General features: G+C 44.5%; 1 protein-coding gene across 3 annotated transcripts in view; it reads left to right on the forward strand.

Moving 5' to 3' along the window:
• ERBB4 (erb-b2 receptor tyrosine kinase 4) overlaps window positions 1-25797 on the forward strand; it is a 1059049-nt gene that overhangs the window by 1157 nt on the left and 1032095 nt on the right. The window lies entirely within an intron of this gene.

A 25797-nucleotide genomic window follows, 5' to 3' on the forward strand; every position in this document is an offset into this window, starting at 1 on the left:
TTTTTTACACTTTCTGTAAATACCTGTTACATAACAAAACAAACTATTTCCAATGTAGCCAAAAGATTTATCTATGCCACAGTTATTTGTGTCAATCTGCAATCACAGTCAGTGACACTGCATTTTATTATCCTAACCCAGTGGCATTGGAAAACAAGGCAGTATACAGATGTTACAGAGTTTGGGGCATATTCTTATTATATTTTGGAAAATAAAACTGGTCATAGTAGCCACTGGTGCAGCTTTGCCCTGTAGTGTGAGTGCACCACCTATTAGTGTACAGGTGGGTGCTCACCCTTGCTTATCAGAGGGTGATGACAGTCTGTGCTGCGTTACAGGCTTCATTCCTTCTGTGTGTGTATATGTGTGTGCATATCTGCCTCCTCACTTCTGGTCATGCCTGTTTGACTGGGTCACAACACTTGTCTGTGTGTGTATGTGTGATTGTGCAGGCAGCAGGTGCAGCTGATGTGCATGTTGGCTCTTTAGTTGTAGGGTTGTAGAAAAACTAAATAATATTTGTACTGCTATGTAGTGTCACTCTGCAAATGCAAAAATACCTGTAATTGTAAGATTCTTTTTTTTTCTTGTAAAATCTAAGAACTGTGTGTATATGAAATATACTTGTGTAATATAACAACACTGAAGAGCTTTTGTATAAATTTGTGCATGTCTGTGTGTGTATATAATATATATAAATATATATATATATATATAAAATATATTTATATATACACATATATATTTAAACATACACACATACATACATACATATATATATATATATATATATATATATATATATATACTGTGTATATATATATATATATTTATTTGTATGTGTGTGTATATATATATATATATTTATATATGTGTGTGTATGTATATATATATATTCTTTTTATAAAAATACGTTAGAGATAGATAGATAGATAGATAGATAGATAGATAGATAGATAGATAGATAGATAGATAGATAGATAGTTAGATAGATTTGCTCTAGTACATTAAGTAATTACTTCTCGGGATTCATGATGTTTTATCATGTTTCTTCATTCACTGCCCCTGATTCCTGACTTATAAAGTGCCCTCCAATTTAATAGACAGTTAGCACAGTGTAACGTGTATTAAATAATGCAATTACTGAACTGTATTTGCAGTCAGAGTGAAAGCCTGGCACAGATGTGTATACGTGCGTTCTTTTGTTTTATTATAAAATCTATACCGCTGATGAGATGTACAGTAAATTATCGCTGCCATAAATTGTGTGAAAGTAATGCCAGCCCATATATCAGTTACGCGGTGTGCACGCATTGCTATACGGCTGGAGTTGTTTGGAATAACACGTCAGAGTTCAGTAAGGTGCAGGTGTATTCCTAGCCCGGCTCCTTCCCTCACACTCCAGCCAAGTTACACTTCTCATGCCAGGAACCTAAATCCAACTGCCATTGGCCCCTTTCCCTTCTACCGCCTCTGTTTATTTGCACGGGGCTGGCCTGATAAATCTTACTAGTTTATTTTCCTTTAATGAGATGTGTAATGTGTACACACAACATTACACATGCTGGGCCGTGTGTCCACAAATCACTGCCTAGGTACAGTAGGCTGCGACCTGAAGCTCCCCCCCCAAGATCTGGGGAGCTCAGTTCCATTTATTGCTTGTGCAGTTGTGAAAACCTTTTGGCGATCAATGGAGACCGGTAGTTATATTTGCAGGTGACAATCACTGCGTCCTGTGACGCAAGGCGATCTGGACATTGCGGAGTTAAAACGTAGGGCTCATTATGAAAGATGGATTCAGGCAGGGTGTTCCCTGCATTGCACGCGGCTCTGTACATTTTATATGCTTCTTTATAAAAGTGCGCCTTTAACGCTTGACTTCCCGGAGAGCTGGATTCCATGGCGTAACAGGCTCCTACGTGCTGCCTCTACGCTGGGCCTGAAATTTATGACCTCGGAGGTCTATAATTGTGTTGTGGCTCAGTATGCCGCCTCTTGACACATGACCTCATAGCTCCTTCATTTGTAATCCCAAAAGCCCCTGTCCTTTGTAAGCCTTTTTTTGTCTCGTTAAGGCCATAGTGTGGAATGAAATCTCCCAGCTGCACATCCAAAAGATACTGTATATTCAACAGCTAACATTCCAGAGTATATTTATCCATTGCAGGATTATAGCATAATCGCACTTTTTGGGCACTCTTTTTGGAATCGGTGCACTGTCAATGAATGCCAAACCATTGCAAATAATTCAAGGCACTTTGGAGTCGTCCTTTCATACAGGAGTACAAATGCAATGGTTGTTCCTCCCCTGTACTGTATTGGTTTATTTGTGCGTTCTACTGAAATGTACCTGTCCGGCGCAACGGACACTTTGCGGCGCCAAATACATACTTTAAGTGATAATAAATAATATGTTACACTGTATATGCCGTTATTATTAATACTACACTTTGTTTAGCTGTTGAGCATGGTTAAACTTTGGCACAGCTTGCATTAGATGGGTTTGATTTTTGTCCAAAAACACCCCCGCCCCCCCCACACAAACACACACACCCATCTGTAACTCTATCAATGACCAAAGCTTTACTGAAAAGTATTCAGGAACTAAGAGGTTATATTGTATGTAATTAAGTCAGAAAGCAGAATATATTCTTGTTGACTCTCTGACAGTTGAATCCTGACATCGCCTGTTAAAATGATAGGAATATATATGAGGTCCATCCTGTGGAGACGTGTTTGTTCTCTTAAATTATACTAGGAATTTGTGTTCTAGCATTTATAGGAGAATCTCTGTATTCTGTTGTATTTACAGAGAAGCAAAGCTTGTTTTATTTAGCAGAGCTGTTATGGAATTTGCATTGCAGCCTTGGCAGAATCTGAGTTTTGCCTGGTTTAAGGTCATTGTTCAAAATATATTTTTGATAGGTAGTTTGTCTGTTCATTTATCTCTCTGTACTGTGCCTGCCATAGGTATGCTGAAGATGCATGCTGTAGGTGTCATCATTACAATAATGACTTGCACTATGCACCCATATAATGTCTTCTCCTCTCTCTCACTATCTTGGCTATGGGATGTAGTCAGCATCCCGCTGTGCGGGATGCCGACGGGTGAAATCCCGGCGCCGAAATCCCGACCGCCGGGATTTCATACCCAACCCCTTGGCTAAATGTCATATACTGTTTGCTAATACAAAGCTTGCTGTACATCTATTTCCTTAAGAGCATACCTGCAAATATATATTTAGTTGTATACACATATTGTTATTATTATATTGTATTTATATAGCACTAAGTAACGCTTTACAGAGATTATTTATTAATTCACATTAGTCCCAGTGTAGCTTACAGTCTAAATTATCTGCCGCACACACATTAGGGTCAATTTTGTCAGAAACCAATTACCCTACCAGTATGTCTTTGGACTGTCAGAGGAAGTCAGAGCACCTGAAGGAAATCCACTTATAGAAGGGGAGAACGTACAAACTCCACACTGTATGTGTAACATATTACACATATGCATAAGCTTTTGCATGTGACAGTTTTTACTCGATATACGTGATTACCTGAATATATGTATTTTGTATGTTGTTTTATAGCAAAGAACTATATGTATCTCGTTCTTATTTGATCATTATTCCGTAACGAATGTAATGAGAATTGCGTTCTGTTTTTAAATTTGCCTTTCACACACCCACTACAGAAAACTGGAAAATGTACTGCTAAAAATACTCTTGAGATTTGACGTTGTTTCATTATTGGCCTGTGACAGATAACACAACCAGCAAATAATACACTATTGTCATCGCACAAAACAGGCTTTTGTGCAGCAACAGTGAACGCACAATCCTTCATACTACAGAGGCCGGCTCAGATATGTCTCCTTTCTGGAGACAAATGCAATTACATGGAGTAAAAACAAATCCAAAATATTAGGTGGAGAAATATATAACAATGTATTTTTCACATCTGAAGATTTTTTATTTATTTATTTGTTTAATATGGCATCTTATGTAAGGAGACTTTTTGAAATATGTTTAATGTAAGACAAACGGTGAATATTTTTTTTACTGTGTTTTTACCCTGATAGAATTAATATTCACTACGACATTTTATTTGAATTATTACAGTATTTATTTACAAATATCAAGTGATGGAACAAGATGGCAACAGGGTTAGAAATAAAACTAAATATTGTGTAATAAGATGATTGTTTTTGCTTTTTTGGGGGGCAATTTTGAAAACTTTTTTTTTTTTTACTTTAAATGAAAATATTGCAATAGTCGTCCTATTTGTGTATTTTGGATTTAACACTTTGTTCACCAGGCAGAGAGGAATTCTTATGCAAATTGTTTGTCTGGTATTAACAAAAGCTGCCCCCTCCCTCTCAGTTAGCAGCCTGCTATAAAGAGTTTGTTTTGGTCCAAATGAGAAATTAAGTGCAGATAAGCAAAACCACGCTGCCAGAGGGCAACAAGATGTTGCGTGAATTGCTTTTAGATGAAACAAATTAAGAAACGAAAGGAAGACAATCTGCTTCTTGCATTAATAGATACTCTCAGTGTTCAGAGGCGAAGTGACATATTTTTGAGATTACAATTTTATGAAGACGCTGTGTAGAGCGTACCCCCATTTATTAAAGAAATAAGGAGGGGCACATACTGAAATCCCAAACAGAGCAACGTTTGGGGATGTGTCCAGTTGGGATTACAAATGGAACAGAGTTCGCAATTGCTAACAGTTACGCATCGCTGAGTCTTTGCCAGGCTGTTTAGCAGAAAAAGATCTAAAAAAAATTTGTATCATTTTTTTTTCTAGTGTAATTAATGTTGTGGTGTTCAACAGCATTTGACCATGAAGGAGGAGTTAATTAAAAAAAATAAAAATAAAATATATATATATATATATATAAATATATATATATATATATATATGAAAGTTTGCATTACATCTTTATTAGTAAATCACTGATAATATTACATTATAGCTCTGATGGATAAACATTGTCTCTGATATTACTGTACTCTTTTTCGATCTTTTGACTATTTCCGGTATAAATCATCTTGTGAGACCCATTGTCGCTGGTTTGTGGTGAACATTAAAAACAGTAATAATATTTATCTTTAATAAACTGTAAAAAAAAAAATTACAATTGAAATGAAAATTCTAAAAAAAATATCAGCTTGATATTTTCTGTTCTGCTAAATAGACACCATGGAGTTATAGGAGCATTGCTTCAACACCAAATTAAATGAGATGCTGATTTTTTTATATTTATGCCACGTGCAATATATGAATTATCTATATGAATGCGCCTTTAAGTAGATCTTGTTGTGCTCGAAAATAACTTGGTGTCAGTAAGATGCCTTAGAGTTCTTGTTGAGCAGCCAGACTGTGTGTGCTATGCATTACAGGTTTAATCCTGGCTATTTGATGTACCTGTCTTGGATGAGGCACCAGCGAGGCCAATGCAACTGCGGATAGGGGCAGACTTCAGAAGTCTATAGAGAGGCCGTACCCAAAGAGAATATTTTAATATATGTTTGTATATAAGTATGCATATTTTATTGCAATAGCACCTCCAGTATGTGTAGAGCTTTACAAAGGTGCAGACAAAGCACAAGTGCAGTATTTTGGGGAAAATTCCAGCCACAACAACAAGAGGAAATAGAAATCTTGTGTATTGCAATTTAAATGGGGTAAAGGAAAAACAAAGACACACTAGGGAGAGTTCGGAGCGCACACAATACATCCTTAAGGGCCACAGTTTTAGCGTTGAATGTGTTGTAGGAGGTGAATCTTTAGCTAGAACTTCAGGGAGCTGATTGAACGTGTCTGGTGAATGTTCCGTGGGAAAGCCTTGGAGAAATGTATATAGGAGCAGAGGAATTCTGAGCCTTGTACATGGGCAAAGGTTTGTTGTTCATTTTGAGATTGATGTGGGGATTGAGAGACTTTTCAGAAAAGGGGTAGCGCAAGCAGAATTAATAATTCTTGCATCAATAATGAGGTCCATTATAAACTCTACACTGTAATTTTTAGATCAAAATTAAAATGCTATATCTCTTTGTAGGTAGTCCATGTCAGTTTAATTGAATGTTTATTACATGATGGTAATATTTAGAATTATATTTTGAAATTTTCCTCAGTGAGGATAGCATTAAACGTAATATAAAAAATATAACCACCTTCCCAGTGGAACCATAATGCAATTCAGCAAGACTAGGAGTCTGCTATACTTTTATTCCTTAAAATAAAACAGGAGGGCGCTTTGCTTACAGGGCCATCATCAGAAAGTCTACTGCTGCCGAAACTGGAGTCCCGGGCTCAGGCACTGGCAGAATGGGGGGGGGGGCCTGCCCGCTCCTACGCAGTACTGCCCGCACCTACCGCTGCTGCACAGCCCACACTATTCCCTTGAGTGAAATGGGGGGCCAGATGCTACCCCCTGCTGGCCTGCACTATCCCATTGAGTGAAACAGGAGGACCGCTGCTACCCCGCTGAGTAAAAGGAGACCGGCCCGCTCCAACCTGCACTCCGCGGTGAGGCCCGCCCATCCCCGTGTTCAATAAAGTTTCTTCTGTCTTTGGAGTCAGTGCGCATGACGTCATGACGCATCTGCTGTAAAGGGAAAGGTCAGAGGAGCCGCAGCACGTGAGGAGCAGCGCTAGCCAGACCAGGAGGTAAAGAAGCCAAAACGAAAGGAGATAAGGTAAGTCATGACTCATGGGACTTAGCGGGGGAAGGGGGGCCCCGCCTATTTTGTCAACGACGAGTCCCACAATTTCTGACGTCCTGTTCGCTTAGGCACTGGTCAATCACTATCTTGTGATATTATATTGTGTACAAATAGGGTAACTTTAGCATGTACTACGAACACTGACAAGCCACATCACTATGCTTTCTCTCAGCTAGGCATAGATTTGATTTCCAAGGGCCATTCAGGGCCATCTGGAGATATACCGGGCCCCAATACTAGGGGGAATTGCCAATTGTGTGCTGGGGTGCTGACATTCCCCATTGTGAATACCAGTACCCTCTTTACATTCTGCGTTGCCCGCTTGAGGCGACATGACCTTGTCATCTTGGAGGTGTAGCTGCGCTTCCTTGGCACTCATTCACCCTCTTTTGGTCCTTATGAAGTAATTCCTAAAATCGGGATGTGGATATGCACTTATGAATGCAATAGACAGGCAAACAAGAGTATTTGCACCAATGGAGAGTTGTACTGCACATTTACCAAATACATTATTGACCAATGCAGCATGCTTTCAGTTTTTAAATCTAGGGTTAAGATTTTAGAACGCATTGGTATCATCTAAGCAATTAAAGGACATTTATTCTGTATTTGGCGTGCTTCTCTTGCATTAACTAAAAAAAGTACACTTCCACTTGCGAGGTGGGATTGAGCCGTAAGAGTTTGTCTTTGAGTGAAATGTTTGTGTAATTAGAACATCATCAACAGAATATCATCTTTGAAAAGCCTTGATAAGGGAAACAATGCCAGCTAGGAATTTGAAAACATATATCTGAAAACAAAGCTAAAATGTAGTGTACTTAGCTAGGCATCCTTCAGTCAGTCTCATTACGGAATTGTGAAATGCGTTGCTACTTTATAGGGCTAAATAGTTAAAGGTGTTTTTCTCTTTTGGAACTTACCTAAATCCTCTCAATTGTAAATAATATAGTTTTGTTGAGGATCCCTATATTGGGTATAATTTGCCTTTAGGTCTCAACAGTCACCTATATCCTGGAATTCTGCGGATCAGAGAAGGGAGGACATTTAGTAAAGTTCTTAAATAAAGTAAAGTACTCTCTTAAACGTATATTGTAAATAGTTATTCTTAGCCATTATCTCTTTATTTCTTATACATAAATTACAAATTATAGATGATTTTATGAGGTTTTTTGTCTATCATATCCTTATCTGTTTCATTGTACTGTATATGAAAGATTTTTTTTCTTTTCACTTTTTTATGTATTATTATATGTGTATCACTTTTTTTTCTGTATATGTTTTACTTTTTATTTATTTATTTTGTTGACGAGGGGGGGTTATATCCCATCTACTTTTATATAATGTATCATCCTGTCTTAGAAGTGGAAATGTGTAGCAAACCACTTAACAATAACTACATCTAAACATTTAGTATATGTGTCCAAATATTTAACTGATGGCCTTGATGGTACTGCATACTGCATATCAAATTATTTACTTGTCAGTTATTCTTTGGATACTTTGTATAAGTATTTCATCCTTGTGATAAAAATCAAAATCGTATTAGGGAATTTCGGGCCTGCTATGGATATATGTTAGCTTTTTTTTTTTTATTCCAAATTGAATTTTTTTTTTCTACAATAATTTTAGCATGTTTATTTAGATTCCTTAGTATCTATGTGAGTAATAAATGAAAATTCTCTGATGTCAAAAGAAAGTTGATATATCAATATACATTATTTGTAACCTAGAAATAAAGCTGATTTTCCATTCCTGATGTAATGGGTTTTTTGTTTTTTGTTTTTATTCGTGTGGCTAGTGGTAGATGTGTTCTAACTATTCCTGCGTATTCACTTGCAGATATAAATGAACGACATCGTAATCGTTCAATCGCTCATTAATCGTGCATAAATCGGGCAGTCTAATGACGGAAACGACCAGCGATGCGCGCCGCGGTGGTCTTTTCCGACATCAATCATCTCCTGATCATGCCGGTCAATCTGCTGATAACGACACATTGGCCATGTTCAGGGATGAGGGAGGGTGCCTGCACTGAACGACATAACGTTCAGTGTAGGCACTGCAGGGGATAAGGAACGACTGTACGATGTTGTCATCGTACTGTCTTTCCACTATCAGCAAGTGGATAAGCGTCTTTAAGCCTAAGACAATTAATTCCAAAAATCAGCCAATACTGCATATCCAACCTCCTCTTTCCTCGTTTTCTACCTTCTTGCATGGCTGGCTGAGTGGCAAATACCCGTCCCTTAGATGTATTTCAGACTGAGCATAAAAATGCATTGATCCAGAATCGGATCACTGTCTTCCAAGGCCAAACATCTCTTCTGTGGAGTCTGTATTACCTGAAGGTCTGATGCTTTCTCGCTTGCACCCTTTATAGAAGAAGGTTTTTTTGTTTTTTTTACTTCTTCTGTGATCTTGTTTCTTCGGGGAGGGGATGTGGAATATTGCGCAGCTATTGGATAAATAGCCTCAAAGGATTTCAAGATGTGTTTCGGTGGCTCATTGAAACAACAATGGGAAGAGGATCTGCAGGTGCGTTCTTGTGCTAAGTGTCCCTCAATAGCACTAAATACTTCCTTCATTAAATGCACAGCAGCTCATGAATGAGGAGTTATTTTGTTTTTCCACAGAATTTGAAGATGAATCTGAATCTGTCTATTATGTGAGTGCAGATGTTTCCATGCGCTCAGCCAGAAAGATAGTTTAGGAAAATCAGTACAATACATTTCGACTTCACAATATCACTAACAGGAATCTGATGAGAATTTTGCAAGTTATTTGCATTGAAATCTAGGGAATGTAGAGAGTTGTAGCAAATTTGCTCTACAGTCTGCAGCTGAACAACAACTCTAGTCTTCCTCGGTTCATCGGTGCCATCAATGGTTCCTACTAGGGATATATAACGAATGCGGCATTTGGTTTGACGTTCTGGTCAAAGACAATTTTTCTGTGGGTTACAATTTGGCCAAATCCTTTGTCAACACAGAGTCCAAGTTACATTATTTATTAATTTGAAGACATTCCCGTCTTCCCACAGTAGCCGAGCCAATGGTAAGGTTGTCACTACCAACCCGACCGGCCTAGTAATGCCCGTCAATGGGCTTGAATTGAATAGCGCCGGGCAGGAACTCCCAGAGCTATTCAATTCAGCGCGCTGTTAAGACCGACTAAGGATTTCTTCTCGCATCCCTCCAGGGCTGCGAACAGAAATTGAATAGCTCCGGGAGCTTATTCCCAGCGCTATTCAATTTGCGTTGAATTGAATTGTGCCCAATATGACCAGGGCAACCAGCATACAGTTATAACCACGCCGCTGGGCTATCCAGCAATGCTGCCCTACAAGTCACATTAAACATAACGAGTGAGCGCCGTGCCACTCGGGGACGCCAAGCGTCTTTTTGTGCAACTTTTTACCTTCAAAGCAATGCGAATAGGACGCAGATTAAAATGATATGCGGCATGCCTATATTCTGTGTGTGACTGCGGGTGTATCTGCATGCGAAACGCTACGTTACAGTGTCAGCGCCTGTGAGAGTGTAACGTAGCATTGTGCATGCAGATACACTCGCAGTCACACACAGAATATAGTTGTCGCGACTAGAAGGGCTGTTTGATGTGCAAGGTAGTAAGTTGTATGTGGACACAGCTGTGCATCTTATTTTAGGATTCCCACCTCCATTATTTAGGCATTTTGCTGTAGAGGCTGTAGAGGTAAATACAGTAGAGGCTGTAGAGATAAATACAGTAGTACACTTTTGCATATTGGTATGGGCACCCTGGTGAAATATATGGAATGGGATTGAAATGCCGGCGGCTGTTTAGCTGGTTCAAATCCCGACAGCGGATGCCCAACATGAGGAGATCCCGACTGGGGTAGGTAAGTATACTAACCCTACCCTGCCCCCCCTAACCCTCCCTTAGTGGTGCCTAACCCTACCCTTCCTCCTAAGTGCATAACCCTAACCTCCCCCCCGGGGGTGTCTAAACCTAACACCCCCTCCCTGCACCCTAAACCTAACCCCCTGGGGGGTGCCTAAACCTAATCCCCCCCCCCCGGTGGTGCCTAACCCTCCCTCCTAGGGGTGCCTAACCCTAATCTCTCCCCCCCCAAACCTAACGCTAACCTCACTAGACTCCTTAATACTAACCGTCCCCCTCACCCCCCGCGCGGATACTGCTAAGGGCGCCCCGGACTTACCTTCGTCCAGGCTGGCGTCATCGGCGTTCCGGAGTCGGGATTAACATAGGCGTCGGTATTTCGCTGTCGACATTGAGACCGGCGGCCTCATCACTACATCCCTATATATACAGTATATTCATATGAACACTCTACTGGGCTTGTTTCTAATGGAATAGGCACTCCAGTAGACTGGTATGTTACTGTAAGAACCCTGTGCTAGGCATGTATATACCGGTACACACACTCTAGTGGACCAGGGCCGGCCCTAGCCCAAATTTTTGGGTAAGCGAGTATATTTTTTGGCACCACCCTATGCAGTGCCCCTTTTACAGTGCCTCCGGTAGTGGTCCGCCCTGTGCAGTGCCTCTTGTGCCCCCAGTAGTAAGCCCCTAATATAGTGCCCCCAGTAGTAGTCCCCCCCTTGTAGTGCCCCTAGTAGTAATCCCCCTTTGTAGTGCCCCTAGTAGTAGCCCCCCCTTGTAGTGCCCCCAGTAGTAATCCCCCTTGTAGTGCCCCCAGTAGTAGTCACCCCTTGTAGTGCCCCCAGTAGTAACCCCCACTTGTTGTGCCCCCAGGAGTAGTCCCCCCCCCCCACTAGAGACACAAATAAAAATGTAAAAAACCCACTTACCTGAAACCCCGCTCCTGGTCCCGCCGACGCTATCAGCTCCTCCGTCCGTCCTCCCAGGCCGCTTTGCATCATGGGAGAGACGTCATGACGTCTCTCCTATTACCCCCTGCGGGAGTCGGAAGATGGTTCCGGCAGTGGGCGCAGCAGCCGATGAGAGTCTGACAGACTCTCATTGGCTGCTATTCAAAACAAACACACAGCTGCCGGCGCCTGCGGCTGTGTGTTTGGCACTGTGCAGTGCTGACCGAATTCCGCCCGGTCAGCGCTACACACGCGGTGCAGCTGTGTCACAGAGACACAGTCTGCACCGCGGCCCACATGGTACGCAGCTGAGGCGCCCTCCACTATGTGGCGCCCTTCTCAGCTGCGTACCATGCGTAACGGTAAAACCGGCCCTGTAGTGGACTGATATATAATCATGTGGGTGCCATGCTGGGCATATATATATATATATGTATATATATATATATATATATATATATATATATATATATATATACAATGCTATAGACCAGGTGTGGCCAAGTTCGGTACTCAAAGACTCCTATCAGTCCATGTTTCCCTGACAACCTTCTAAAATGTGTCAGTTAGTAACTGGAAGCAACACCTGTGGCTATTTTACATTCAGTCACTTAGTATTGAATACACCTGTTCACCAGCTAGGAGATCTAGAAAACATGACCTGTTAGTGTACTTGAGGACCGAGTTTAGCCTCCCCTGGTATAGATAGTCTAGCAAATTGGTTTATAATACCATGGACACACTGCTTTGTTTATGTAATTATCAGGCACTAGTCTGGCGGGCTGTTATACAATCATGTAGGCACGGCCGGCTGGCTGGCATACAGCAATGTTGGGCACCCCTACTGGCTGGTATATAGTCATGTGTAAATTTCCGCTGTCTTTGTCAAAGGATGAAGATTTAGTAGTGAAATTATAGTGGAATTAAACTTAGATTATTGTAATTAAAATGAAACACAAACATCAAATTTGCAAGAAAATAAATCTTTCCTTAGAGATAAACTACTTATTACGAGTCACTGTACATTGCCTGGTTACTTTTATTTTCTCTTTGTTTAATTAAAACACCAGGGAACATACTAACTGAGGACCTGATCCAGCAAGGAACGCACAGGACAGTACGCACGCACTTGGCCGATGTTTTTGCACTGCGCATGCATATTCATCGCACTGCACGTGCGCAAACTAGCCAGTTCGATCAGGTTATGGTACACAGACTACACGCAGTGTGTACGCAGACCCTTCCGAAATTGATTGACGGGAAGTGACGTTTGCGGGTGGTGACGGGGGAGTGGTCAGGCGAACGCAGGCGTTATAACGCCGATATAGGGGCGTGCATAATTAAGACAGTGCGGCGGCATACGCAGCCATACCGTAAGCAGTACACAGGAAGCGGCCAAATTCTTGCGGCAGGTCAGGTCAACCACTATTATGCTAATGGGTCCGATGGTTCTCGATGTTACCGATGTTTACGCTATCTTGCGTGCTGATCAGGCTGTGAGTAAAGGGAGATGGGCAGCTTAGTATGGGGCTGGGCGTCTTGTGTTGCGATCTCCGTGCGTATGCATTGATTAGCATATTCTCGCAGCGGACGGGTGCGTGCGTCTGCATCCGTGCTTTCCTTGCTGAATCAGGCCCTAAGTCTGCGTTCAGGTCCAACATTTGCCCAGAACCAAAGCAACCAATCCGTTTTTACCTATCTAGTGTGAGTCAGACTGTGAGGTAAAATAATTGTTTGCTGCTGTTTTGTTCACATTTTGCATCTAAATGCAGTGTTAATACATAAGTCCTTGGGAGTGAGATACTAAGGGCGCATATCCGCTACACGATTTGCTCCATGGGCGATATCGTGTAGTGTGTCCCCGGTAGTGGTGTGCTCAATGTCCTTAACGGCGTTGAGCACCTACACACACGAACGATATATCGTTCAGTGCCGGCACCCTCACTCATCCCCGAACCAGCAGAACCTGCCGATATCGTCAGGTTGGACAGCAGGTTCGGGCGATGGGCGACGTCGTAAACGACCAGCGGGAGCGCGGATCGCTGGTCGTTGACGGCCTATCCACTGGACGATACCGTTCAATCGTTCATTATATTGTCTAGTGGATACGCAGCATAACAACACTAATGTCATGTTATCCCTATTTTATTATGCGCTTTGTTTGATGACACGGAAACATTTCTTGACCACTTGATCAAGGAAGAAAATATGAAGAGTTTTGTTTACAAAAAAAAAAACCTTATATCTTCTTCTATATTAGAGCAAACTAAATCAAAATAATGAAAATACCCTGGGGTACTAATTAGTTTAATAGACAATTATGAGTATAATTATTAACAATTTCTGTTGTATATATATATATATATATATATATATATATATTTATATATTTTAATATGACAGTCGCTGGATATCCTAACAAACAAAACGTTCTTTAACCATCGCTTTAAAAATGTGTCTAATCATGAATAACTGGGAGCCTCATGGCCTGATACAAAGATGTACGTTCATTTGGCGATGAACGTACATCTCCGATTGTTAGGGGGGGAGCGGAGCAGGGGCCTGGTCACCATTCCTGGAAATGTTGCCTCCATTTCTGGAGGGACGAGACCAGGGCCTGTGTCGACGAACGCAGATTCCTGGCCTCTTACATGACCAGCACTCGGTCAGGCTGCGGGAAGCTTCAGCTCCTGCAGCCTGACCAAAGGAGCAGCCATCAAGGCCATCATCGCGATGGCCATGGAGCGATGGCGATCCCAGCCCGCGACGTCGGTCGCAGTGCTGCGATCGCAAAGGCAGCAACATGGTATCTGACCCCTGCTTCTCCATTTGCATCGGAGATGGACGGATTTGCACAGCCACGTGTGAGCGGCTCAGGCCCTCACTGAGGGGCATATTTATCACAATCCGAACATTTCGCCCGAATTCGCATTGCAATTTTTTAATACATCGCAAGGATGTATCAAATATCGCATGCAGGGACAGAGCTGGTGCCTGCGAATCCCCTCCAAGCACTTCTCAGGGTATTTTTTGCAAAAAAAAAAAAAATATTGTGAGACTGTGCCTGCGCATACGCCACCAGCTCTCCCTTCCCCCGCGCAGCTTACACTTACCTCCATTCAGGTGATCCAATCATCTGATGGCTCTGAGTGACCCCTGGTAATCTGATCCCTGCAGTAAACTGTGGATGCATCTGGATTTCGCAGAATCTCAGTTTATAGATCAGATGACCAGGTCACAGCGATCAGATGACCAGGTGACCAAGGCACTCACCGGGTCACCAATTACTGAATGGAGGTAAGTAGGTTTTGTTTTTTCTTTCTCACTGTGATCAGCCTGTGGGCTATCAGACACTCATGCCTGCCTGCTTCGGGCTCTGCTTTCCCTGTCATCAGGCAGGAAAGTCTGAGCTGGAAAAGATGTATAACACCATCTCCAGATAGCGGTATTATCGCAGGGCTCACTCCCGGTAACTTTTCACTAAAGACGCACAAAGTGGGTGTCCCAGTCCTTGCACATTCAAACGCACATCTGTACCCCAGGGAAAGGGATGATACTAGCATTAGCATAAAGTCACAGACGTGACTACAGAAAAAAACGCTAAAGCGGCCACTACAGCGTGCCCCTCAGTGTGGCGCCATTGGCACATCCGAGGTGTTCAGAGTATATCTAGTATTCAATTCAATGCTAATGTACGAATATATTAAATATGCAATTAAGCGGTTAGATACAATGTCACCTTACGTTCCAGTTAAAACAAGCAGTCTGGGGAATTCAAAAGGTAAAACGGTCATTGCTTTGACCTAATTTTTTTTTTTCTCATCTTTATGCTCAACTCAGAGGGTAAGCTCAGCGTCCTAGCAAATCTACGGAGCGAGCAGCGGTGCTAATCAAGACGCTGAGCTCAGCGGAGTGGCCGTTTGGGTATGAGTGACCTCTGCTGACACAGATTGCGACTCAGTCTATTGTTGTAAACGCTTAGCCGGGAATTGCAAAGCTGCTTCTGATGCTGAAAGGGTTAACGTTCATTGTGCAGAGCGCGCCGCTCACCCGACCTGTATGTATTTGCATTGAAAACAGATTTAGACAATTGCATAGCTGCCAACTGTCCTTAATGTCCCTAGCCCCACGTTTCAGAGGTTTGTCTCTGGTCTTCAGTATAGACTATCTGTTCAGTACAAATCCTATTATTGTGTATATCTGATGCAATTATCGCTAGCGTTCGAGGCTGAGCTGTAATTATGTTAATATTTGTTGATGAGTAGCATTGATAATGCATATAAATAGAATACATAAGTTCACAATTGTATTCCTTGAAAGTACACCTGCGGCGGTATGCAGCAAAGCAAGAAATGCGGTCAAACCCACGGAAATGCAGTTTTGCAGTGGTTTGCTTGCATTTCTTATATGCACCAAGCCCCAGAATGCGATGCACGCTGGGGCCTGGATGCGGCTGGTAATGTCATCTTCAGGTTACGTTACCCTATAGAAGCCTATGTGCTTCTAATCGCAGAGTGATGTGAGAGGGAACCCTCCCGGTGTACGCGTCCTTCTGCGCACATTTACATGGGTTAAGGTTGATAAATATGACAACACGGCCGGGCGTGAATTTTTTGCTTTTCAGTTAGTTGAGCAATGTTAACCTGTGTTAACTCTCCATAGGATTATCAGGTAAAAATGTCAGGACTTGGGGCCTGATTCAGACCCGCATAGCGCTCGCAAGCGGGTCGATGTTTGGCCTCTGCGTATGCGCCGCCTCTGGCGTACGCATGCGTGAGCCCCAGCGAGCGACGGCAGCTCCGTCGCTCCGGGGCTCACTGCAAGATGGGGCGGCTGTCGATGTTGATTGACCGCTCGCCCCGTTTTGTAGGTGGCTGCACAAACGTAGGCATTCCCTTAGGAACGCCTGCCGTTTGTGGGCGACCCTACTGACATAACTCATGATGTCAGTAGTGGACTTTCCTGCTCTATTAGAGCAGGAAGTCAACTCGGGCTTCAAAACGGGGCGAGCTGTCAATCAACATCGACAGCCACCCCATTTGTAGCGAGCCCCGCAGCGAGTGAATTTCTCACTCGCTCCGGGGCTTGCACACGTGCGGCGCGTGTGCAGTGCCCCACCATTGACCCGCTTTCGAGCGCATAGGTCTGAATGAGGGCCTTATTTTTTATCTAGTACATTCTATAAAATGATTGCTAGACAGCTCTTGGTAGGCAAGCTGTCATCATCCAAGGTCCAGGTCTGTATGCTGGACTACAAGAACTATAGATGGGATACAGATACATTCTCTCACAAATTAAAGTTTACATTTAATACTTTGATATAAAGATTTTCTTTTTTTGTCTGGAAAGAGCAATATCAGTTGCTTGTCTGACTATTGTGCAAAATGGCCAATTAATACCGCTTGTTTTCTACGGAAAAGTGACAGGATGAATGACTGGCACCCGCACTGCAGGAGTTAAAGTTGCATTGTTTTTCTATTACAGAAATTTATGAAGTGTGTGTCCTGTAACAGGAGGCTGACATATATTATGCCTCCTGCACAAACTGTTTTGATTGCTGCCTAAATTAGCATGGCGAGCCAAGGGGCCTAATACAGCAGCCGGTGAGACACGCATCTAATTTTATTCTGCAAACTGGAAGCTTGATACCTGCTATTTCATGGTCTATCTCGAAGCTGATTCAGCAGCTTAGCGCCTTGTTTACAAATGGAAAAAATTTCATTTGTATTGAGGTGAATATGATAGGTACGGAGAGCAGCTGTGTCAGGAATACCATGTATTTTTATTAGGACACGACCACACTGTTCCCGTAACCTGATTTCATAATTATTTGCAACCTTTTTTTAGTTACTGGAGAGGACTTTCCAGAGGGGGGTGCAGGGGGCCAGTTCCAGATATGGGGCAATGCAAATTGCACCATTTCAGCCCCTCAACCACTAGGACATGGGCTGGATGGAGGAGGGTGACCCTGGAAAATAGGTAAGAAGTATTTGATAGCAGGTGAGATATGTATGACAGGTATGTCTCACCTACTAGTGAAAAGACCAGCTATTTGAGGGGACACCTCGGCCACATGAACCATGAAGACGAAACGCGTTGGTCAGTGTTATACTCAGCCTCATCTACTTTTGGAGCTCCCTGTCAGGGGATCCTGAAGAGGTGGTCCAAGGGACAAGTTATGGGTAATGATGGCACAAATTGTATCCTTAAGACCCCACCTCGTCTACTCAGAAGTGGGACCGTGAGGGTGGCCTACTCTCCCAGGAGTCTGGGAGGACTCCCAGAAATTCAGGAGCCTGATGGAGCAGGCAAGTTTGGTTAAACGGACATTCCAGTACAACTCTATTAAAAGCAAAGTATTGTCTCTCTATTACTTTAGTAGTTCAGTGTCCTAGTGGAATCCTACAAAGTTCAACTGTCATCTCACAGGCTGTGTTTGAAAAATGACAGTTGGGAGCTGATTGGCTGGCACCTTATCACTTTTCACTCTGTCTCCTAGCAGTGCTTAGTAACTAGGCCCCTTAGTCTTCTTAACATGGGACCTTGCGGGTTGCAGACACACATCACAGAGGCATGGATACGCATTAGTTGGACATTATTATTGTTACTAACGGTCTGCTCTCTGTCCTTTGGGCAATAATTAAGTATTCAAACCTCCACAAGTTGCAGTGGTGGATATTTAACTTCCGAAGCAAATCAACTGTCCCCAACACTGCTATTTATGTTGCCAGGTCTGCCCAGTGCACATGCATGACCTGAGTTCATGTATGTGCAAGGCCGTAGGGTACACAATCGGATCCCACTGGAACGAGTGAGGCTCCAGAGCCCAACACTATCTGTAGGTTCCCGCAGGCAAACTCCAAAAACTTTTTTCATGTAGAATAGGCCCCTTGGTCTGATGTGTGTGATTATTGACAAATAGTGACTTTACCCCTTTGCCCCTAGCTGATTTAATGGTATGAGGCAATTGTCTGTAGATGAGGAATAGGTGTGTATAGTTTTGCTGCATACATAAATAAAATGCAAATATAATGTAGGAAGATAAGAGAGTGCCCAGCCGCAGTGGGTGCAAGCAAAACCCTGACTGTCTACTAGGATATAACTTAGGACCTCATTCAGAGCCGCGTGAAAAATGCGAGCGCTCGTTCTGAATAAGGGCAGCCACATCTAAAAAATGATCCGGCCTCCTGGCCGCTCGCTAGGCTGTGGGTTACCACCGACAGCCTTAACGAGCGACCAGGATGATGGTCGCGATGGTCAAGACCATCGCGACCATCGGGGCTTGCGACGAAACCCTTGTGGAAGGGTCTCGTCTGCCGCAAGAGAGCCGGAAGCTCTCCCACTGACATCACTGGTGATGTCAGTGGGGCCGCCCACAAACGGCAAGCGTTCGCTTGGGAACGCCTCCATTTGTGAAACCACCCCCCCGCCACGCCTACAAAACGGGGTCGAGCTGTCGATCAACATCCTTTTGTAGTGAGCCCCAGAGCATGAGAATTTATCTCTCGCTCCGGGGCTTGCGCACGCGCAGTGTGGCCGCTGCGCGTGCGCACAGCCAAACATCGACCTGCTTGCGAGCGGGTCTGAATGAGACCCTTAGTGCAGACTCATTCCTTGCAGAAAAAAAAATATTGAGAATAAAATTATTGCAATTACCATCTCTCCAATCAGATTTATGTAATTAAGTCAATTCATTATATTTTTGTACTTTTTTTATTTATTTTTTGATCATTTGTTGAATAGGGACCCACCATTTGCAATTTTGTAAACCGGATTACACCATAATCGCCTATGTTTTATGTCTCTTTTGCGGGAGATGTGGAGAGGAGTTAGGAATGCAAGAGATGGGCGCAACTTGATGACCCCAATTTGCATCATTATCAGATTTGTTTGCAAAAAATACATTTAGTTTATTTTAAAAATGCCGTTTACAAATCACGTCTCTTAACTTAAGCCTTGCATAAATAATGGAGTGTAGCACACGGAGGATGTTGCAAATGGTCACCTTTCCTAACGACTGATAAGCGCCGACGTTACTTTGCATGCGTTCACTAGTGGTTTTTAAAGGTCTGTAGACAGGATTGGAAATTAAAACCAATGGAAGAGCACCCAGGGCCTGATACTGCACATGCGCTGCTGAAAACATCCGTGACTGTGCATGTGCTGTATCAGGCATACACACTCAAACGGGGAAGCAATCAGGAAGCCGACTGCCTAAATACCGGCAGCCGGCTTCCCGGCTGTCTTATCCCGGCATGGGTAAAATGCCGGGCGTCTAGATGTAGACGCCCACATTTCCCCGACGCCAGGAGACCGGCGCCCGGCATCACGATCGTAGTGATGCCGGGCGACCGCGAGCGGACAGCCGCGGGGGGGGAGGGTTAGATTTAGGGCTCCCGGGGGGGACTTAGGGCTAGGCTTTCCCCCGGGAGGGTTAGGGTTAGGCTAGGGGGAGGGAGGGTTAGGGTTAGGCACCCCCGGGGGGGACTTAGGGTTAGGCACCCCCCCGGGGGACTTAGGTTTAGGCAGCGGGGAAGGGGGTGGTTAGGGTTAGGCACTTAGAGGGGGGATTAGGGTTAGGCACTTGGGGGGGAAGTTAGGGTTAGGCACCCCTAAGGAGGGTTAGGGTGGTTAGGTTAGGTTAGGTTAGGTTAGGTTAGTACATACTTACCTATCCACGATCGGGATTTCCAGCGCTGTCGGGCTTCCGCTGCTTCTAACTCTGCTCCTCAGGAATCGAACCTGGGAATGGGTGCAGGTTGTGCGCAGAGAGGGTCCTTGTAGATATCATACCCATTCCCTCAAACGAATATCCCAAGTGCGGATGGATTGATCGGACCACTCTGTCATTTTCCCAGCGATTTTTCTACTACGCATGCGCAGATTTGTGCAGCGCTGCTGACGCGCGACTCCGGAGAGGTAAGATTTGAAGAACATGGGTGCAGGTTGTGCGCAGAGAGGGTCCTTGTAGATACGCCACTGGTCCCGAGCCTAAATAACCAGGTTATACTGTAGCATGTGTGTTATAGACTATAGTGCAAGCTTGCTTGTTCTACAGTTACTAAACCAATTCCTTTCTGCAGCAGTCAAAAGAACAGGTTAAATCCAGGTTAATGGTAGGAAGCAGTTCACGCCATGCACCCATGCATCTTTCCTTTGGTGTCAGATAGAACTCTCTGTGCTATATAGACTTCATTCTGCACAGACCATTTTCACATTTGCACAGTAAATTGGTAGCCAAAACCTGCCTATTTCACATTCATAGATTTCTGACCGGAGGAGGAGAGTGTGACAGCGTAAAGGAGATTATCCCTGTTTCCGCGCGGTGAATTCATTACCGTCCGACCCAGAGAGGATGAACAGGCGGAAAATAAATTGTTCTTTATTCCGGCATCTCTGCGTTCCATAAAGACAGAGAGAGATTAGGCTGCACTGCGCAGGAAATTGATTTATTATCAGTTTACTACTGAGTTCTGGAGGCTAAAACCGCGTCACGCAGGAGGCGCGGCCTTTGACACCTTTTCATGCAGAGCTCTGACATTAATTGGGACAGACTATGGGAGACAAAAATAACAATGTACTTCCAGATTGGAGGAGGTGACGAAACTGGAAAAGCAAGAGACGGGGCAACGAGGTGGCAATGCTGGCGCAGAGAGGCCTCAGGATCAGTACGAGACATCCTTATTGCTGGGTGTAATAGGTATATCAATCCCAGAAGCTATTGTGTTTTTTTTCCTCTGCCTTTATGTGCCCAGCGGTGATAAGTCGTGATCCTGTGTGATGCATCGCTCCGCCGAGCAGGAAGGTTGGGCCAGGGGCATTTCATGAGAGGAGGGGGCTCGTGTGCTGTCTCCGTCACGGGCCCCTCCTCTCAGTCCGGCGGCCGACAGCGCACCGATAGACTCTGGGCACTAGAGTATGCCCAGAGTCTATAGCGCATGCGCAGGTCACCGAGAAAATGGCCGCGGCGGCCATTTTACCTGTACTGCGCATGCGCAAAACGACGGGAAAATGCCCGCGGCGGCCATTTTCCAGGCGTTTTTACATCGCTGACACCGGCGCCGACGTGGGACTCCGGAGAAGTAAGTATAGTATGGGTGCATGGTGCCCGTGTGCACTGCACACCCTGCACCTGTTATAAATATGCCCCTGAGGCCGGCCAACATGACCGCAACCCTCCCATGACGCTCCCAAGAGACGTCCGTGCGGTAACTGCCTATAAATGCCAGTTTCACAGATGGATAGAAGCAGCCATGCACGGAGCAAACGTCTCTCTCATATCCTCCGTCAAGGTGCGCATGCATGGTGCGGGAGGCTCGCGGTCTGCTGATAATCGGGGGATGTGTCCGCCCTTTTGGACTTACATCTGACCCAGAGTTAGGCCCAGTAAGCTTGCCAGGCCGGTTCCCCGTACATATGACATTACTTAACACAATACTGTAAATCGTACTAGTCTCTCCCTGCTGAAAGAGATCCCCCCTCCTCCCTGAACCGCGCACTTTCCCTGTGAAGGCTTGATGATGTGACTTGTGGTGAATCGCCTCATCATAGCACTGCTCGCCCCACCCCGCCTGATGCTGCAATATTGCTATTGACAGCACCCAGGCCTAGCACCTCCCATCTGCACCTTCCCTTGGGTGTCACCGGGAGGCATTTTTAAAATGCTGCCAACCATGCCGTAAGTGGCTAAAGCTCCGTTAAGTGGAATCAAGACCTCTTTTTATATTACTGTCTATAGGTCTCTACCTATGCAGCCAGGAGTCCTGCTAACCCTAGTACTTGTCTGGCTGCACTGTTTCCCTTGCTCTGCTATTGGCTGGAACAACCACCATCAATTCCTTCTCCTGTGTAGTTCTGGGTCTTACTGAGAGTCTCACTTTGCAATCACTTTATTTCACACCTGGCTGCATTGAATTGCAGCTCCCAGTATTTTGTGTATTATTGTGCGCATAGAGAATATTATATTTATGCCACATAATATATCAAGTTTTTTGGAAGAACAAACAGCCGGCAATGGGGAGATTTCCTGGTGGTCCCTTCATAATCCAAACACCTTCTTGTCCGTTTACTGCTGTTCAGAACCAGTAGAGTTCTAATTGAAGCACTCGCAGAATCATATACGAAATAATCTAAGAGGGATATATTGTAACGTCTTAGAGCCAATCCGCGTGTTGTGAAAATAGCTGTTATTATATATATATATTATTTTTTATTACGTTCATTGGTAATAATAGAAGTTAGCTGTGCAAAATCTCATCGTGACTTAAGGAAGTAAATCGTCCTGAAATAACGCCCCATGGCCTGGCCTGCTTGCAGGGCTCCAGGCTTTCTGTGCGCACCCTGTTGATACTGCTCAGCAGACCAGCCCATTTAAATGAACAATCAGTCACTGCGAACTTTGTCACAGTGCAGCCACCTCGCAGCAGCTTCTCACTTCCAGGGTTAACCCTTCAACCGTATTTCTTTAGATGGCCAGGAGTTAAGTGTAACTATATAACAAGCCATAGGTGCACAGGGTCCATATATATCTTAAGACAATATTTACTGATATGTAATAAATCACAATAGGCTTATTTATGTAAGGTCTCGTGGGTAGGGTGTGCCCCCCCCCCCGTTTTAGCCACTCTGGGGGTTCCGGAGATAACGGACTGCACCGAGGGACCACTCTATGTGCTGACCCGGCTCCCTCATTGTGTCAGGAGCCACGTAGTGCAGCAGCCGGCTCCTGTCGCTGAGTCGGCACTTTGGTGTCACCCCTCGGCGGCGGGATTTCGCAATCAGCCAATGAGAAACGGCTACTGATAATTGTTTATATGTTTCTCCATGTGTGGGTTTGTCTCAGTTACGAAAACACGCCCTTATTGTACTGAGACCTCGCTCGCATGCCACCTCCCTCCTCGATCCCAACTCTGCAGCCGTAAGATGCGCAGGAACTCTGCATTTGGATTCCGGCGTACTCTTTTTTTTTTTTCCCGAGAGCACATAATAAAAATTTGCATAATTTATGCTAAGCAAAAGGGGGATACCTACGTAAACGTGCTAAAAGCAGTATTACAGAAAACACTGCCTAGGTAACTTGTTCCACACATAACGGGGTTATTTGGACCATGGCATAAGGTAATTTATTGTATGACTCCAAGGGGTAAATTTACCTTGCATGGATTTGGTGGGGGGGATTTTTTTTTGGGAGATTTACTAAAGGCAAATTCGCTGGAACGATGGCATTGCCCACCACATCGAGCTTGGTTTGACCGCAAAATCTGCTTTGATGCAATCTGCCTCATATCAACTGTCTGGTGTCAACATTCTGAATGTGGATCTAATCACTACTTGGCCATGTAAAGCCGTAGGGCCTGATTCAGCAAGTATCGCAGTTGCTAATACGCACGCAATCAGCCAATTGTTGCGTACTGTGTATGCATGGCAGTGCCCCAACCGGCCAGCAGCGACTACGCAGAGTGATTGACAGGAAGTGCCGTTTGTGGGTGGTGACAGGGTAGTGGTCGGCGAAACGCAGGCGTGCCAGTGCGTTTCAACGGTTTTGCAGTGGCGTGCATAAATTATGCACTGCGATGCCTTACGCAGCCTGTGGTCTCATAGCGTGCGGTGAAGTTAGCCATTTCTGAGTAAGGTCAGAGCTTGTGCAAGTGTGTGTGAGGCTGCGATGGTACTCGATTGTACCGATGGTTTCGCAGTCTTGCTAAACAATACGGATGTGTGTAAGGTAAAGTGGGCGTCCTCATGTAGTGCTGCGACGGCCTAGCGATCGCAATGGATTAGCACGTTATAGAAGATGAAACTGCGTGCGTAATCGCTATTTCAATTGTGAATCAGGCCCGTCATTTTTCAAGGACTCAACGAAAATATGTAACTTGTGTTGCTGTTGTAATTTCTGTTCATTGGCCCATTTGCTGACAAATGCTGCCTGGCATAGGACCTCAGTGTCTGGCCGGGTCCTGTCATACATAGGAATATGACAATCATTCTCTGTCACATGTACTTGGCGTTAGGTTACCTCTCAGAGCTGGGGACATGAGGCTAATTTTAGATGCTTTTTAGACTCCAGTTGCTGCTGTTTAGATCTCAGAAGTTTCTCAGCACAATGTTGTAGATATCGAGAGCCCTCGAAGTCTGATATATGTTATCTCCGTCTGGACAGCCCTCACTGAGCAGAGAATTAGGACTTTGGTGGAACCATTGCAGTTTATTGTGTGCAGTGTGTTTGTGGCAGAGAGTTGCAGAAACTTGTCATCGTGACGAATAAAATATGTACAGGCAGCTGTGAATGATAAATAACCTAAATTATACTAGCCTACGCTCCTGGAATGATCGGGAAAGTAGACAACTCTTCCAGGTCCCGCTTACTTCTCCAGGGTAGTGGGCAGGGATTAGGATGATGTGATAAATTGTATCGTCACATCTCCATCGCCCATGGTGTAATTCTCCAGGGGGAGGGGCCGAGATAGTGGATATGTACTAAGCCATGTAGAGAGATAAAGTAGACATAGATAAAGTGCCAACCAACCAGCTCCTAACTGTCATTTTTCAAACACTGCCTGTGACATGGCAGTTAGGAGCTGATTGGCTGGAATTTTATCTCCATTCACTTTATCTCCATCCAAAGGCTTAGTAAATAGACCCATCTCTCTCCAAGACTTAGCATATAGACCTCTCACACGTCCCATCTGGTACTCCCCCCTGGATCTCTCCCAGATGGCAAAAAATTGTAAATAAGCATGAACCATACTAATCGACTTTGCTGCCCCCTCCCCTGGGAGGGAACAGCCAGGTCGGCACAGAGGGGGCATAGTGGCTGGAAAGATGGGCTCTGCAAAGAGCGTGGCGGCACGATCACGCCATTGTGGCCCCGCCCCCTTCTATATATTGCAGAGGAAACAGGCATTTTATGGTGGGGGCAGTGGCGGGCTGGGCCGGGGGGCAGGTGCCATGTGCCCCCCGGGCCGCAGCGTCATGCGGGCCGCGGGCCGGGGCAGTCTGTGTCACTGTGACACAGACTGAACCGCGTGTGTAGCGCTGACCGGAGGGAGTTCAGTCAGCGCTACACAGGTGACAAACACACAGCCGCCGGCTCCGGCAGCTGTGTGTTTGTTGTAAGCAGCAGCCAATGAGAGTCTGTCAGACTCTCATTAGCTGCTGCTGCGCCCACTGCGGGAGCCGCTCCATCTTCCGGCTCCCGCAGTGGGCAATGGGAGAGGCGTCATGAC

This window comes from Taudactylus pleione, unplaced genomic scaffold, assembly GCF_031769625.1.
Source record: "Taudactylus pleione unplaced genomic scaffold, aTauple2 ptg000147l, whole genome shotgun sequence".
In the NCBI taxonomy this organism is placed as follows: domain Eukaryota; kingdom Metazoa; phylum Chordata; class Amphibia; order Anura; family Myobatrachidae; genus Taudactylus; species Taudactylus pleione.